The following is a 17,236-nucleotide window of genomic DNA, read 5'->3' as shown; positions in this document are numbered from 1 at the left end:
AAGGCGCACTTTCCGATTCAATTAATTTCCAGCAAGGAATGGGATGCAATTAATCTCTGTTGAAATCTATGAAGGGCGATTTTCGAGTCGATGCCCTTGGGAAATGGAAGCGGTAAGAAGCATCGTGATTCTAGAGGTTCGAAAAATAATTCATATTATGTTATAGTTCAACGATTTCGGTGAATTCACATTGATAGAGAGTACATTGAATGCAAACCATGTATAACAGTGATAAGTGAAGACATGGAGAAAGAGTATGAGAGGGTAACTTTATTTTATGACTCGCCTTTTTTTTCCGCGGCCGGCGCGGAGGAAAAATGCGCACATTTACAACATGAAACAAACCTACATACAAAATTTCAACCTTCAAAAATATAGCGGTACGAAGTAACAGTGACGAAAATGTAATTTTCATATTTTTATATTGTTGTGAATCATGCCCTGAAAAAAATAACGCAGGTCGCCACTGTTAGCCATAAACCATGCAGGAAAAAGGCATGGTTTATGGCTTGCACTGATGAGTGGCTAATGAGCCCGAAATCGCTCTGCAAGTGTGCCCGTTCCAAAATTGAAGGTCGACTCTTTCAGTTGTATTGCCAATTGCATATGCAGGAAATTTTCTGTGAAAATTCCTGCACTGACGCCTGTCGGATATAATCCAACACCTTTCGTGTTATTAGCCAGGGGAGTAGTTGTTTTCTGAAAGGCGTCAGTCCATTTTAACCTATTGTGTAGGTATATTCGAGACTGGCTTGAACGTTTTAAGTTAATTTCTTTAGATTCGAATAATAGTTCAAGTTTCAGTTGAAGTGTTGTTTATATTCAAAGTTGAATAAAGTTGAGTTTAATTATTCAGTGTAGTCTTTTATTGGTCAACTCATTGGGAAAAACATAGCAATATGTAAACGCGCCCCTTTATTCCCCACGGGGAGCAATTGGAATATTCGGAAATCTTTCCTTAGTGCGCATCATAGACCTGAGAAGCACTTATATACCAAATTCTAGCTTCCTATGACTCACCATTATGGAGAAACAGAGATGAATGAGTGAGTGTTGAGTATCTGGCTTTCACACTTATAAAATCGTTTCAGAACTGATAAATACCTTTGAAAAGTTTTAGCCATATCAACCGAACAGTAGGTATATCAATGAACTTGTTTTTTTCAACAAATATTGATCATTTGATTCAAAATACCTTTTTAATTCACGAACGCAATGGAATGAATCGAATAACAAATATCAAGTTAGGTTTATTTTTTAGATTCTAGACCATTCAAAGTGCGTGAGAATGAACATTGAGATCACATCAGGAATAGACCATCAACAGTATCGAAATTGTAAGAACACATTTGTTAATAAGACGGATCGGATTGAATGGAACCCAACTCGGGAGAGAAGTGTACGTGGATTGTTCGAAAAATAAGGTTAATGTTTAAATTGTACGAGCTGCGAACATTCGATTGAAGATTTGTTTCATGTTTGTACGCTTGTATTAATGGGGAGCCCCAGAGGGGAATTCGGGATCAACTGAAGCGCGGCAGATTAATATCCAGGGGGATACCTTCTACCCGGTTAAGTACCTCCACCAAATATGAGCCCCATACCGGGTGTCAACGAATCTATTAGACAAGTCATAACTTCTAGACTATTAGGTGTATCAAAACGAGATTTGGTACAGATAAATGGTATGTGGAGTTTTCACATATTTTTCACTTTCCGGTCACTTCCGGTTTCAGCGGAAATGGCTCCGGTTCTGAATTTTTAAATGGAACACCCTGTATTTTATAACATTTTTGGATTTCTGAGACAATTCTGGATCAGAAACTGACATTTCCGGAAGTTTTTCAGCCTACTTGATTTTTTCAGAGTCACTTTTAAAATTGCATCTAGGTGGCCATGATCGGACGTAAACTAATCTATGATCCTCAGGTGATATCAAAAAATTGCAATAGCGGAGTTTTAGTGAATAGTGTGTTGAATATGAATGAGACAAGTTTACAAAATAACATTTTCGTGTCTAACTATTATTTTTCAAATGGCGACCATTTTTTGACAAGCACTTTCCGAAAAAAGGATTTTTTGACAAATCTAACGATACTAATTTATTTGCGATTGGATTACAAATAAGAACATAAATTAAATATTACTGAGGAAAATACTCGATACAAATTCATTTACTTTTGTCAAGGGTGCCATGGATAGGAATGATGCATAATATTTTGCGGTTATTTCCATCAAGTCCACTTTGGAGAACAAAACGCTCACCTAGGTTATGACAGTGACATAAGCTTTATGAGCAGAAAGTAGAAGTTTCTCTTGATTTTCGTTAATTTTAGTTTAATTTTTCGTCGAAATAATGTATACTCAAAGTGAAAAAGTGGATATGTTGTTATTGTTTGGAGAATGCCACAGAAATTCAAGGAAAGCTGCTGAGTTGTATGCTCAGAGATATCCCAATCGGCAACACCCATCTCATCAGTATTTTCCCTATGTTGAGAGTCGTTTTAGGCAAGAGGGAAATCGAGACGCAGAACAGAGGTTTGTCATAAATGAGGAGACTGAGATTAACGTTCTTGCTATGGTAGAAGTTGACAAAACGGTTTCTTTAAGAGAAATTAGTAGAGAAATGCAGATAAGTCACGAATCAGCAAGAAAAATACTGAAAAAGCACGAATATCGAGCATTTAAATATCAGTTACATCAACATTTGTATGCTGACGACGGCAATAGAAGAGTAGTATTTTGTGATTGGTTGCTTCAAAATCATAGAGTTAACCCAAATTTTATCAACTTCATTCTATTTTCCGACGAATCACGGTTTACAAATAATGGCATGTTTAATAAGCAGAATTGTCGGTACTGGGCCCAACAAAATCAACATGCAATGAGAGAGGGCAATTTTCAAGAAAGGTTTGGCGTCAATGTCTGGGCTGGTATCGTTGGAAACAGAATAATTGGTCCAATATTGTCTCAAGGTCAGTTAACAGGGATTATATACTTGGGTTTTCTTCAAAATGAAATCGAGAATCATCTTAATGATATGCCTTTAGAAGTTTTACGGCAAATTTACTTCTAGCAAGATGGAGCACCACCCCATAATAGCAGAGACGTACTTGATTTTTTAATAGAGCATTTTAATAATAGAGTTATTGCAACCAACGGTCCAGTACGGTGGCCTGCCCGCTCACCGGATCTGACTGTGTTAGATTTCTTCATTTGGGGATATGTAAAAGAAAGGGTCTACTATGCAACAGCCCCAGCCACTCTCGAAATCTTAGAAGAAAGGATTCAACAGGCATTTAGAAGTATATCGCCTCAAATGTTACAAAACGTGTTGAGAGAAACAATTGAACGAGCTGAAATGTGTCTTGAACAAGGAGGAATGCACTATAGTGGAATTTTCAAGAACTTAGGATATTGCAAAAAATCTAAGTGCATCGCTGAAATTATTAGTTGAATTTGTTAAATTTGTTGATCCAATCGCAAATAAATTAGTAACGTTAGATTTGTCAAAAAATCCTTTTTTCGGAAAGTGCTTGTCAAAAAATGGTCGCCATTTGAAAAATAATAGTTAGACACGAAAATGTTATTTTGTAAACTTGTCTCATTCATATTCAACACACTAGTCACTAAAACTCCGCTATTGCAATTTTCTGATATCACCTGAGGTCCATAGATTAGTTTACGTCCGATCATGGCCACCTAGATGCAATTTTAAAAGTGACTCTGAAAAAATCAAGTAGGCTGAAAAACTTCCGGAAATGTCAGTTTCTGATCCAGAATTGTCTCAGAAATCCAAAAATGTTACAATATACAGGGTGTTCCATTTAAAAATTCAGAACCGGAGCCATTTCCGCTGAAACCGGAAGTGACCGGAAAGTGAAAAATATGTGAAAACATTCCTCTCCACATACCATTCAACTATACCAAATCTCATTTCAATTCTCCTAATAGTCTAGAAATTATGACTTGTCTAATAGATTCGTTGACACCCGGTATATAAGGCCGCCCGTGAAGGATAAAGGATCAGATTAGTAAAAAAAAAATGATCATCAGAAATTCTCGAGCGCGTCAGATTAAGGTAGAGTGAGAGTGACGTAAAGAAAGGGGAGGGCAGCAAAGTTGTGAAAAAATAACGTCATTTCGATTTTCGAGAGTAACTAATTTTTTTTATTTTGAAGGAAATAATTCAAGGATAACGAAAAATATATAATCTGACGATTTCCGCAAGCCAAAATAACAAAAATCCATCGATAAACTTTAATGCGTGCAGCTGTGTGATACCTATATTTCCCTCTCCGAGTTTCTATTCCTCTATTCTCTTTTCACTTTTTCTCTATCTATTACTCTCTCACTCCGTCCCCACTCTGAATTCTGTTGCCATGACGCCATTACAGCTGATCACAGAGACTTGTTCGTGATGAAGATGAAGATGATGGAAATCATAATAAAGGAAAGTTAGATAGATAGATAAACGATCCCGAGAGAAATATCTGATCTAGGTGGGGATCGAACTCACAACCTTTCGATCGTGAGTCGGGCGCACTACCACTGCGCCAATTCAGCGCTCGTGATGATGAGAATCTGTATAATTTTTCAGCTTTCTTTCTGATAATCAAAATCCTCAATGCCACAAGTTGCTGATAAATAGAATATTTCAGATTGTCCAGGATGAAAATACCAGAAACTATTTGTTAAAATGTGGTTGACAATGTTTCGTGGTGTATTTTATTAGTTCGGAGTTCCATTGTCTGATATATTATGAATTGATTTGAAATCCCAAAAAAAAATTGAAAAGAATAACCAAAAATAACAATTTTATCAAACAAAAAACTGAAATTACAAAGAAATAACATAAGAGCAACAAAAAAAAATAAAAAAATTAAATAAAAATGAAATCTGAAATTTAAAAAATATTATCATTTTGTCGCGCGATAGATTAACTTTTTTCATATTAATTTAATTTGTATGGTTGGTGTAAAGGGCAACTCTAGTCACCAGATTATAATGTGACCTTTTATTCACACATTTGATTGGTTACTATATACTTTCTTCAAAAAATGTATTTCATTTCTAACTTTCATGTAGAAAAGGACAATATTTGGTGAATTGTTGGGCTCGGATAAAACCACCATCCCTAGACTACATATTACAATATAATATGAGCGACAGCTGATTAACGGAAAACAGATTTTTTTAAACAGATTCACTAACCGTATCTTATTTTACTATTCATAAGGTTTCTGTTCTACTGCATTCCTTCATATCCTGATGATATTGTTTGTGTGTATATTTTTGTTTGACAAATAATTTCTAATTCATAAACATAACAACGGAACATAAAGAATACAGAAATTAAAGATCTGTGGCGAATCAAGTATTTAAAGCCAACTCAGAACTTAATTCCTCCAAAACAACTGGAAAATTAATGGAGTTCTGGATAGCTAAGAGGTTTATCCTCTTTCTGTATACCCCAGACTGTTTTGCTTGGGAACATATTTTAGGATAGTGAGCGTAGAATGCTGTCCTTACCGGTTCGGTTTGTTTATCATATCAAGTGCTATTTACTTTGAATTTAACCAACCTGAACTAAATAGAATGATGTAGAACACGATTATTGTTTAGAAAATTAACATATTAATTAGTACGTTTACACCTGATGCGGTATTTTCATACTGATGGAATGCGGTCAATTATAATACTCGTTTCATCCGTGGTAACATTTTATTGGTTAATTTAGCGACTACGATGTGAATAATTTATGCCTTCATATACATACATGTTTCATTTTCATTTACTCCATCATATCATTTGTAGTTTCGCCTATCTGTAAACACAGTAGAAATGTTATTAATATGGTATATTGGTATTTCTCAAAATGAGATAGTAGGTATATGGAGGATCCCAAATCAGTATCAACTTTGAATTGAAAGGGGTATCTAGGTGTAATATACAATAATATCTTATTGTTTGCAAGTTATATTCAGGGAATAATTAGTTCTTCAGATCGTAGTTTGACATACTCGATAAAACAAACTAAAAACTTCAAAAATATTGATACAGTCAAGTGTCTTTATTATAATTAGAATTTTCTTTGATAATATGGTCAGGAGAAAGTTCAGAGAGTTCAAAAATACAAAACAAATTCCTGAGGTCCTTATATTTCGAAAAATATTACACTAGAGCAGATTATAATACAGTACGAACAACTAATTTGAGAAATTACTTTGAAATTTTGTCTTTGAAACAAATGCATACCATTTGCATGTTGGTTTTTCTCCACAAAATTATCAACAATATAATAATTTATATTGAACGGTTAGCCTTGATAAAATTTAATATGCCTCTTCTTTGAACTCGAACACTAGTAGCTATGTTTAATATACCTCGATTGTTAACAACTACTTAAGCTCCTCTTGCTACCATGTTTCCACTAGCCAACAAAGTCAATGCAATGATTGATTTGGAATGGACTCTTTGTAAAAGTGAATTTGGAAGCATTTGTTTGCGTTTCTGCGTTATGCGTTTTTTTCAACATTGAGTAACAATGTTAGATTCAATTTATTCATGTAATGGGAACGATAGATCTGTTTGGATATAAATAAATCAATAAATAAAGAGAAGATTAGGTATATGAATACGAGAAAAATGTAGATGAGCAGAAGCAGATGTTGAAAGGAAACAAGTTGACTAAACTTTTTTATTATCCTTTGTATTTTTGACGAAACTAAAAACTCCGTATTTGTCTATCGTTTCTATTTCTCCCGAAACTCCATGTCTAGTGAGGAGAAAGTGAATTTCATTACTCATGATGGCGTCTGCAGAAAATTTGAAATTTCTCAACACTTCTGTGTGTTTATTCAATTCACTACGTTTTTGGGCAACTCGAATACTGCAGTTTTTCAATAATTGAAAATTGTTGATGTTGATTTGCAGTTAATTATCGTATGTATAGATATGTAGTTGAACTTTATGAAGATTGAGCTTTCCCAGGCTTCAAAAAGTAAAGGATTTCATCACTTGGAGTTCGTGCAGAAAGTATCAATAGTAAATTCACGTCTTCTGCGTCAGTGATAGATATATCGTTCCTACTGAATTGTTTCATTGCGGTTTCAATAATCAGGACATCAGCATCATCAATAGTTTTCACAAGAATATTGTGTAAGTGAATCATTCAAATAACACCAAAATCAAGGGCGATTTATTGTGATCATTTTTCGTGTAAGCGGTATAACCATCAAATATTACCGAAGTGACTATATAAGAGTAAACATGTAGATTTTTTTAGTTTGAAATCGTGATGACTCAAAAACGATTTTTCCTAAGAGAAAAATATCGAGAACATTTTTGTAGAGAATTCCAAGATCTACAAATTTTCTATGAATCCATATACGTAAACCAGAATTGTGACACTTGAGTTCAAATAAAAAAAAACGCACAGCAGGGGTCGCTCCGGACTTTTCACATCTGATTTATAATGACGTGTTGAAGGTATATGTGATTATCTTACCCCAAAGGGTCAATGGAAGCACAATAATTCCAAGTTTATTTTCATATGTTACATACTCATCCAGTTACCCAAAAAACAATGAACGAATTGTCACCAAGTTTCTAATGTACGAAAGATCCATAATGATGATGACAACCTAATGGAAGGAAATATATATTCTGAAAAATAAAACTAAACTGTCGATCATTACTATCTAATGCCTACAAGAAACAAGGCATCTAACAAACCTGTCCCGATGAATATTTACGGCGGTAGATCCCTAGAATTTCAGATAATTTCAGTGTTCAGTAAGTGAAATGTATTACTGTCGCTCAGGGCGACATTTCTATTACTCGAATCCGTCCCTGAAATTTGTTCACGTTCAGCGATGTGTTATAGCTCGGAATACATTTTGACGTTCTTCTTTCTCTCGGGAGTATCATATTAAAGTGAATACCGCTGGATGCCAACAGACAACCTCAAATTCGATTCCTCTGAGAAATCACAAACTCTGCATAATTCCGCTCACATCCTTTTTCTCGCAGGTGCATTGATAACGATATTATCGAATTGGGTCGGGGTTCTGCAATTCAATTTATGAGGGCTCCGGTTTGATGAAATTCCATACAGTGTGTTTATGGAGAGATAGGTAATTAGAATCAAAGTGGGAGGAACATAAAAGGGTATTTAAACTCAATTGAACTGCTACCGAATGGACTAGATGTATGGGTGCATTCATGATTGAAAATCATGATATTCAACAAGGAAAACGCAAAGTGCATAAAACGAAACATTCTTAGTGGGCTCATTGAAATGGTTTATGTCACTATGGGAAAATATCTATCACGTAACCAATCAGGAAAAGGTAGTAAGTTGCAAATTGATTCCAGTACGTTATGACTTCTAGAGGCATCGAACGGGGCGAGGACGAATTAGGTTCGTTCCAACCAGCGTCAGAAACAGTTTCTGACAGTCAGGATTGTGCGCAGTAATGTGATTGCGTTCCAACGTGAGTTTCCAACCTTAGTAAACTATCAGTTTTCTGTTCCATCCAAGATTCAAACCTGTTCGAAATATATCAGAATGGTTTGAGGATTATCTTCCAACCATTAATCTGACGCATGCGTATTCCGTATTACTGTTTCTGTTGTATGTTCATGCAACTTGCAAACAACATAACCTGCAAAAATTGTAATAAAATAAATTACGTATTTGCTGGCGCAGGAAAAATTAGGAATTCTTTAAGTGAACTGAAATATGAACATCTTTAATTACACAAATTAATTATTGCGGTGACCTACTTTTACCTCCCAGTTCCATATTGATTAATAAATGGAATAGAGATATAAAATATTGCAACCTTCTTTTACTCTTATTTGCTGATGATACCCTTGTATATACGGAAAACTGTGATTTAAAAGAAGCTGTACAAAATATCAATATATCTTTAAAGATCATTGAATTATATCTACAAGTGAATAAACTCAAATTGAATATCAATAAATCTGAGGCAATGATGGTTACAACAAATTCGAATCAAAGAAAGATTGATACTAACGACGTTAATATCAGCATATTCAATAATCAACTCACAATTATAAATGAAATTAAGTTCCTAGGATTCATTATAGACCATAAATTAAATTTGAATGAGAATGCCGAATATTCCATTAGAAAGATATGCAAGAAAAAGTATTTTTTCTCTAGAATTTCAAAATCTTTATCAACCTTTGCTAGACTAACATGTAAAACTGCATAATGAGGCCACACTTTGACTACTGTGCCACACTGATGTATCTATTCAATCAAAATCAAATGGGACAGTTGCAGAAACTACAAAATCGAGGTATGAGAATCATTTTGAGATGCAACCAGTATACCCCTATTGAATCTATGTTGAATACTCTACAGTGGCAGCCGGTACATAAAAGAATGTAGTATTTGAGCATGCTTTTTATTTTCAAAATTTCGAGTGGGATACAACCAGCCTATCTTAGCAGATATTTAGTTCGAAATTGTGACATTCATTCATATAACACAAGAACATGTAATACATTTTATAGATCCCGAACAAGAGTGGAATGAATTCATTGTTCTTTAAAGGTCTTGATAGTTTCAATAAGTTACCTGATGAAATAAAACATGTAAATTCCTTAAAAGTATTCAAAAAGTTATTATTAGAATATATCAAATTGTAATACATGACGCACTGTAAAATTATATACGTATATAAATTATTCATATATGCATAACTATATATTGTATATTAGGGTTCCTAAAATAAAGTCTACTACTACTACTCTCCAGAAATACAATTGATTAGATTTATTTTTAAAGGTTATGTTGAAATTCCATGCCAAACTTCAGTTGAACTATCAGCTGTTCCAATCAGAAATTTCAAATTAATCAGAAACAAATATCTACCAGACATGCGCGTTGACAACGATTTACAAACTGTTGGAAATCTGTTGATGACTCAAGGTTGGAACGAACCTATTGAAAGGAGCAATCAAGGTAGTAGTATCTAAACTATGTAGCTCGGAAAAGTTCATCAGCCAAACGCAATCGGCCACTTTCTACGCCATGAAACTATACTTTCGGAAATATTGAGTATTTGAAAGTCGAAAATATAGCCATTTGAAAAAATCATCCTGGGAGAAACAAACAACAATGGATCTCCTGATTGTGAGACAAGAATATTTTGACAGGTTCTACAGAAAACAAAAGGTGACATTTCATGGGATCCCGGAGAAAGGAAACAAAAACCGTGGTCACGTGTTTCAAATTCTAGTATCTGAAAAAATGGAAATGGTTGAGTGGAAGAGCAAGTTCTGATTGCGTTACTCAAATGACAAGATCAGAACCTGATTTTTGCTTTCTGACAAAAATGTAGGAGATATCATTCAAGGATTGTTTGTATCATTCATACTTCATACTATATTTTGTCAGTAATATCAATTATCATTATTATTATCAAAAGAACATTGATGTGAAAGGAATCAAGATATGTTTTAGAACTGACGAAACATAAACATAACATAACAGCATTACATAATGTTTCTTCATTGTTCTTTCAACTACATATGGTTTGTTATAATATACCTGGGTATGTTTTCAGTTTTTCCTATAAGATAATAAAAAAAATATTACAAAGATGCATTTGGACGATATTTTATAGATGTCTCAGAAAGATATAATGCAGAATTTTTCCAGACTCTACTTGAAGATGCCTTCAAAAGGCTCATTGAATATGTTTTTCAAAGATACCATTTGTAACAGAATTTATCTTCTGGACATATTGGAAATACCTTTTCGGGAATGAAAGACGAGCACGAGATATTTTCGTTTCTGGAAGCCTATATCTTCAAGGTATCTTAGTTGCATGTGGAATACCACGCGGTCGCATGTTTTCAAACAGAATGACTTCTCTATTCTAGATATGCAACTGTATACCAGAACCTGAAAGAGTTTTTGGTCCACAATGAACTGTAGAATTCATTCTAAGGTCATTCGAAATATATTCCACGTATTGAACCATCTCATTTTCAGATATGCTTTCTCGAAACTGTAGAATCATCAATATCCATCAAATATTACACTTTCAAGAAAACTATATCTCCATTTCTCTATTTACTATGACCATTGCTTTTTATTCCAGCGCATTTTGTTGGGCTCCTCTTGTCCATAGTGAACAGAAGCTTCATTCGAGGATACAGCGGTCTTACTGGAGGCAATGAAAATAACAAAAATAAATGTTCGTATATTTTATAGAACTGACGATCTTGTCGAATCCGTAGACATCTATCCTGGTTACTGACATAGAGGGCCTCCAGTCTTCTCATCTTTCACTTCATCATTTATTCAAAAGTAACTTCATTTCATATTTAACATTATAACGATATTGACGTATTGCATTTGGGAGAGAAAGGTCAAAACCTCAATGGAATGTTTAGAAATCAATAGAAGTGAAAATTCGGGATTATTTCTCAATGAACAAATGAATTTAGATTGTGCCCTTCATTGAATTCAGTTTGCAACTAGCAAATTGGTGATTAGGACAGATCATTAAAGTAGGTGAAATGATGGTGCAGGTAAAAATTGTATCAATTATTCTCTAGTGTAATGAATTGTTATTAGAAAGGTACAAAGTTTAGGTAATGAATTCATCATTCAGATATTTGACAGGTAGTAATAGTCATTACGATTCAAATTACTATGAAAGCACGACATAGAATTTGCACAAACAATATTGTGACTCCCGTAGTTGCTATTGTATAGCGAAACACATAACTACATTCTCAAATGAACATCTCTCATTAATTTGATTTTGAAAACTTCATTTCAGACTTACACCTTTTGTACTCCACTCCGACCACGACATCCACGTGTCATCTTGGCACGCGTTACAACCGTCCTCTTTCCTGGGAACGGTTGTGTGGTGTTAGTAAACTAAGTTCTATAAGATTGCTGTCAATGATTGGTTACAAGACAAATATAACCGAATCTCTGAGTAAAGATTATCCTATTCCGTTTTATCGTTCCAAATACAGGGTGTTCCTTAAACACATGCTAATATTTAAGGAGGTAATTCTTAGACCCATTTTAAGGAAAAAAAGACCCATGGACGTGTGTCCTAAACGCCTTAACTTTTGAGATACAGGGTGGCAAAGTTTTCAAAAATAATCAGTTTTTTAATAATAACTGAGATAATTTTGTAGACATCTTTGGCATATTTGGTACATATGTTCCATGCCTCAAGGCGAATTTTCTTAATTTTCTCTGCCAGTGGCGTACGTACGAGTTTTGAAATGTATATTTTTGGCGAAAAAAATACTACGCCACTGCTTTATCTTGAATTGAAAATTGTTTTTAAAATCTGCATACATTTTTGAGCACATTTGATTTGCTGAGTTTTCTTTGTCCGACGCATGGTTTTCGCTCAAAAAATTAAAAATCGCTTTACTTAAAGATAAATTCCTTAAAAATCTGATGCGGTATCGTGCATCGACTGAACGCAAACTAAGAGATCAGATTTGTTGCAAAATAATTGAGGATCTAAAAGGTATTCATTTGTTGTCAGATGCACTGTTCTCAATTAAAATTACGTCATAACGCAGCACCGCTTAATAATTTTGGAAAACATAAATTTAGTTATCCTGAAATAAATGACGTGTAGCAGAATTTATTTACTGCACCTTTTGGAAATATGGAGTTTGTCGATATGTGATTTCTTTTAAAGATTAAAAGCAGAAAAAACAGCGTACCCACCATAGCAATAAGAAACGAATTCTCTGTATGTACAAACGTCAGTAGCTAATATTGATGCATGCATACTAAGTGCAGGTGGCCACTTCCAACAATTTTAATAATCAGTTTTGGTATTATTACTAATTAACAAATTTGTGCTAATCGTTTAGACTTACTGTCACAAAATAAAATAAAACTCGTTTTTGTGAACAATTTATTTTTCTGCAGATTATGTTTTCAAATATTATTAGGGAATTGGTACTGCGTTATGAAGCAATTTTCAGATTCTCATTCTTTTTAGAATTGATATAATTTCTTAATTTGCTTTCTGTCGATTTTTATTTTTTTGAGTGAAAATCATGCGTCGGACAAAGAAATACCAAGAGATCAAATTTTCTCAAAAATAAATGAGGATTTTAAAAATGATTTTATTTTGAAACGAAAGCATTGGCGTAGTACTTTTTCCCCAAAAATATTCAATGCAAAACCCGTAGGGATGCCACTGTTTGAAAAAATACAAATTTGTGTACATCAGAAAATGCGCCTTGAGGCATAGAACATATGTACCAAATATGCCAAAGATGTCTACAAAATTATCTCAGTTATTATTAAAAAACTGATTATTTTTGAAAATTTTGCCACCCTGTATCTCTAAAGTTAAGGCGTTTAGGACATACGTCCATAGAAAGTTTTTTTCTTAAAATGGGTCTAAGAATTACCTCCTCAAATATTAGCATGTGTTTAAGGAACACCCTGTATATTCAGATCATTTGAACATATCAGACGAACAATTTCATACATGCTTTGTCGACACATCTATATCGACAAAAAGTATTTGGTGAAATTTCCCATTCTTTGACAGTCAAATCAATGTAATTTTGATCGGAACGATGAAAATTAGCGTCGTCTGCGAACAAAATACCACTGACGCAATGAATCTGTCCGCAAAGATCATCAATATAGATAATGAAAAGAAGTAGTCCTATAATTGAACCTAGAGGTACATCACGTATTATTACATGATGAGAAATTATGATGAATCGTATGATCACGTTGAGACAGATCTGTCAGCAATTCGTCTGATACCATTATATATCAGTTTCACTAAAAAAACCTAACAATCGAAGCTCACAGATCACACAGGGTAGATATGGTGTGTCCACCTCCTTTGGAAGTAGCACTCACCAGTTTTGTTATAACAAGAGTGGTGGATCGGTTCTTCCGAAAACCGTACTGATTTTCATTCAGAAACTTATTTCGTTGGTTTTTCTCGATAATTAGCTCTATTAGCTTTTCATGTCAGTTATAACCTTAAATGCCTCATTGGATGTGGCAGGAGAATACCAAATATCATTCTCTCTAAAAACTACGCAAACAAGTTATGAATCAAATCTATCCAATTTTGAATCATAGTGTGGAAATTGCATATCTTGCTCGACCTTCCTTACAATAACGAATTTGCAGTTGATTTTTCTGTTGATCCTTCCATATTCCCGCCAATTAGCATGAAAATTGGCCATTGCCAATTCTATAACCATGCAGGAGTGTTATATCAGTATGCAAATGATCATGCGAGAATCAGTGTGGTGTCTGTTTGTTCATTTGAGTCTGGTGTTATTCTGATCGATATGATGAAAACTGCAAAAAAAACAACGGAATTATATTGCAGTTGTAGCTTGGTAGATGTCTGATTTTCGAAGAGGAAAGATTTCAATTATACTATGGAAACATCAACTTCATTATCTGTTTGAAATCTGTTTAAAATCTGTTTTTCCGTTGATCTGTTGAAAATAATCATGCTACAAGTTTATAACTGAGAAATGAAATGAACTGAAATATATTTGACGGAGCGAAGCGTAACAGTTTCCACAATTTTATAATTCATGTAACTTCCATGAAAATTATCACATTTTTTATGATAAATGATATTGCATAATTCCATAATGTGTAAATGACCATTGGTTCCGAAAATCATGCGCCCTGAGAGAAACTACTGGATCGCAAACGACAGCTTTGTGCATTCGACAGGCTAAATCTTCAGCTAATACGGCTTTGAGAACTACAGTAATCATTATGAGAAGAAATCGCTTCTTCATTTTGGAAAATATTTCTTTAACCTGAAGCTAAAAATCTCACGACGATTGTTTCACTCCGACAGTTGAGGAGAATGGTACTTGTTTATCTCCTTGTATCTGCCTGAATGTGAGGAATGAATAGTTTCATTAATTTGGCACTCACTTACAGAAAGGTGAAATGAAATATTCAAGTCGTCACCTGAGGAGAAAAAGATTTTGAAACCTGAGGCTATAGGGACAATAAAACAAGTGTCTCATTACGAAACATCGATGTCCGCTATTGAGAAAGGCAGTATTATATGCAATTGAAATTTCATCTTTTTTGTATACTATGTTGTGTAGCTTTTCTGTAAATGATATCTGATTCAATTTCTTATTGTATATTCAGAAAATAGAAATAGAAGATGGTGTTTCTTTGTAAAATTCAATTTTCATAAAAAAGTATTCAATTCGAAATTATTTCTTTCGTGTAATTCAACGTTTATATGAAAAGAGATGTTCCAAAAGGGTTTGTTTTTGCAGTTTGTGTCAGAATACTTTCTGAGTTCAATGTATGAGACTTACACATTTTTGTTAATATTTCATTCCGGAGTCATTTCATTTTTTATATTCTTTAAAAGTTTTTCAACGTTTTTTCGTGTAGAAATGGAGAAGTAGGAAGCCAACTGGCCCGACAAAGAAATCACAAAAATTCTTGAAAAAATTTATTTATTTTCTAACATAACACTTTTCCCAGCGACGCTCCATGAGTTCGATACTGTTTTAATTAAGAACTAACTTGCTCCTCAAAATAGCCATTAACTGTCACTGTCGACATCACTTCATTATCATTAGAAAATCTTAGATCACTGAGCCTTCTTTCCAAATTATGGAACAGAAAATAATCTAAGAGAGTTAACCCACATAGCAATAGATATTCCAGGTATATTTCATGAATATACATTTGAGAATATTGTATTATGCTATGAATATGCCATGGATATATATATATCTTCTGGAGAATATTCCCTGGAAGTGCTCCTGGCGAACCTTTGATATATTTTAAGAATATTCCTTGGGAATATTCTTGGAATATCTTATAATATTCTTAGAATATCTAAGGTATATTCTATTAAGAATATTCCAGGAATAGAACCCGGGGAATATTCATAAAATATTCAGGATATTCTTAGTTTATTGTAGAAATATACAAGAGGGAAACACCATAGAATATTCTTTAAATATATTTTATGAATATTCTAGGAATATTTGGAATATTCCAAGAATGTGACGAGTAACCGCTATTAGGCATGTATATATTGCATTTTGATGCAAGATTCATACAAGTAATAAAACACATAATATTCATAAACAAATATATTTTAAAAACAATACACACTAAAATATTTGACGTTTCAACCAATATTAAAAATAAAAAATCTAATTCAAAATATTTATTCACTGAATAAAATATTCCTGAATACTGTCATATTACAAATGTATTCAAATTAGGATGTTTCTACTCTCAAACAAATGTATACTAAAAATATACTAAAATAACAACTCTGTGAATTCATCAGCACTAATTAAAAAATAATAAATATATCATTTCATTGAAAAAGAAAAAGTGTATTACATCAAGAAATAGGTTAGGTTAGGTTTCTCACTTAAAAAAGTAAACCCACAAATGAAGTATTCAAAATGAGTGGTATAATGGGTTCTTCAATGAATTTCACTTACTTAAAGTTATCCAAACTTTGCTCACCAGAATAGTTTTCCTTATATTTGTCCAACAATGCATCAGCCAGTGTTTCAATAGTAATACCTGGAACAAAATGTACATTAACGTTCATTATCACTATTTGAAAATGGCACAATAAAACTGGAATGAAAATCAAATAGATATTTTTCGCATAGGTTATTCATGAACATTTACAACATTTTATGACTTGGAGAGCAACTTGCATTGTCTTGTTGAAAAGTACTCATTACGTTTTCAGTTCCTTGGCGCACCTGCCTGTACCAGGTACCACTCTGTTTCCTTTTGGGCAAATTGATACTATCTTGAAAACGAGTGATAAAAATTATGAAAACAAATGATACAAAAGAATGTGTCATTCACTTACTTTTCTCTATTGAAGATACACAACTGAAATCACTCTAATTCAAACATGTACTTAGTCAAACCAACAAATCCTACACACCAACTCTCCTCGAACCTAAAATGAGGTATAGTAGGTTAATCACCATGACTTTACTATCGATACTATTGCATTTCACTTACTTTTCTTGAAGACTGAATATATACAACTCTCCTGTTTGAAGATCCGAAATCAAACTATTCGCTGTACTGCAAATTGGACAACTCCAAATTATAAATGGTACACTGAACGTGACAGAATTATACTTTGATAATAACACCAACACACCATGCATTACACACGCG

Source organism: Leptinotarsa decemlineata, unplaced genomic scaffold (genome assembly GCF_025532065.1).
Source record: "Leptinotarsa decemlineata unplaced genomic scaffold, Ldec_3_MD MMD2_tig00026282_RagTag_RagTag, whole genome shotgun sequence".
In the NCBI taxonomy this organism is placed as follows: domain Eukaryota; kingdom Metazoa; phylum Arthropoda; class Insecta; order Coleoptera; family Chrysomelidae; genus Leptinotarsa; species Leptinotarsa decemlineata.
The sequence above is the reverse complement of the archived record's forward strand: the minus strand, read 5'-3'. Positions refer to the sequence as shown.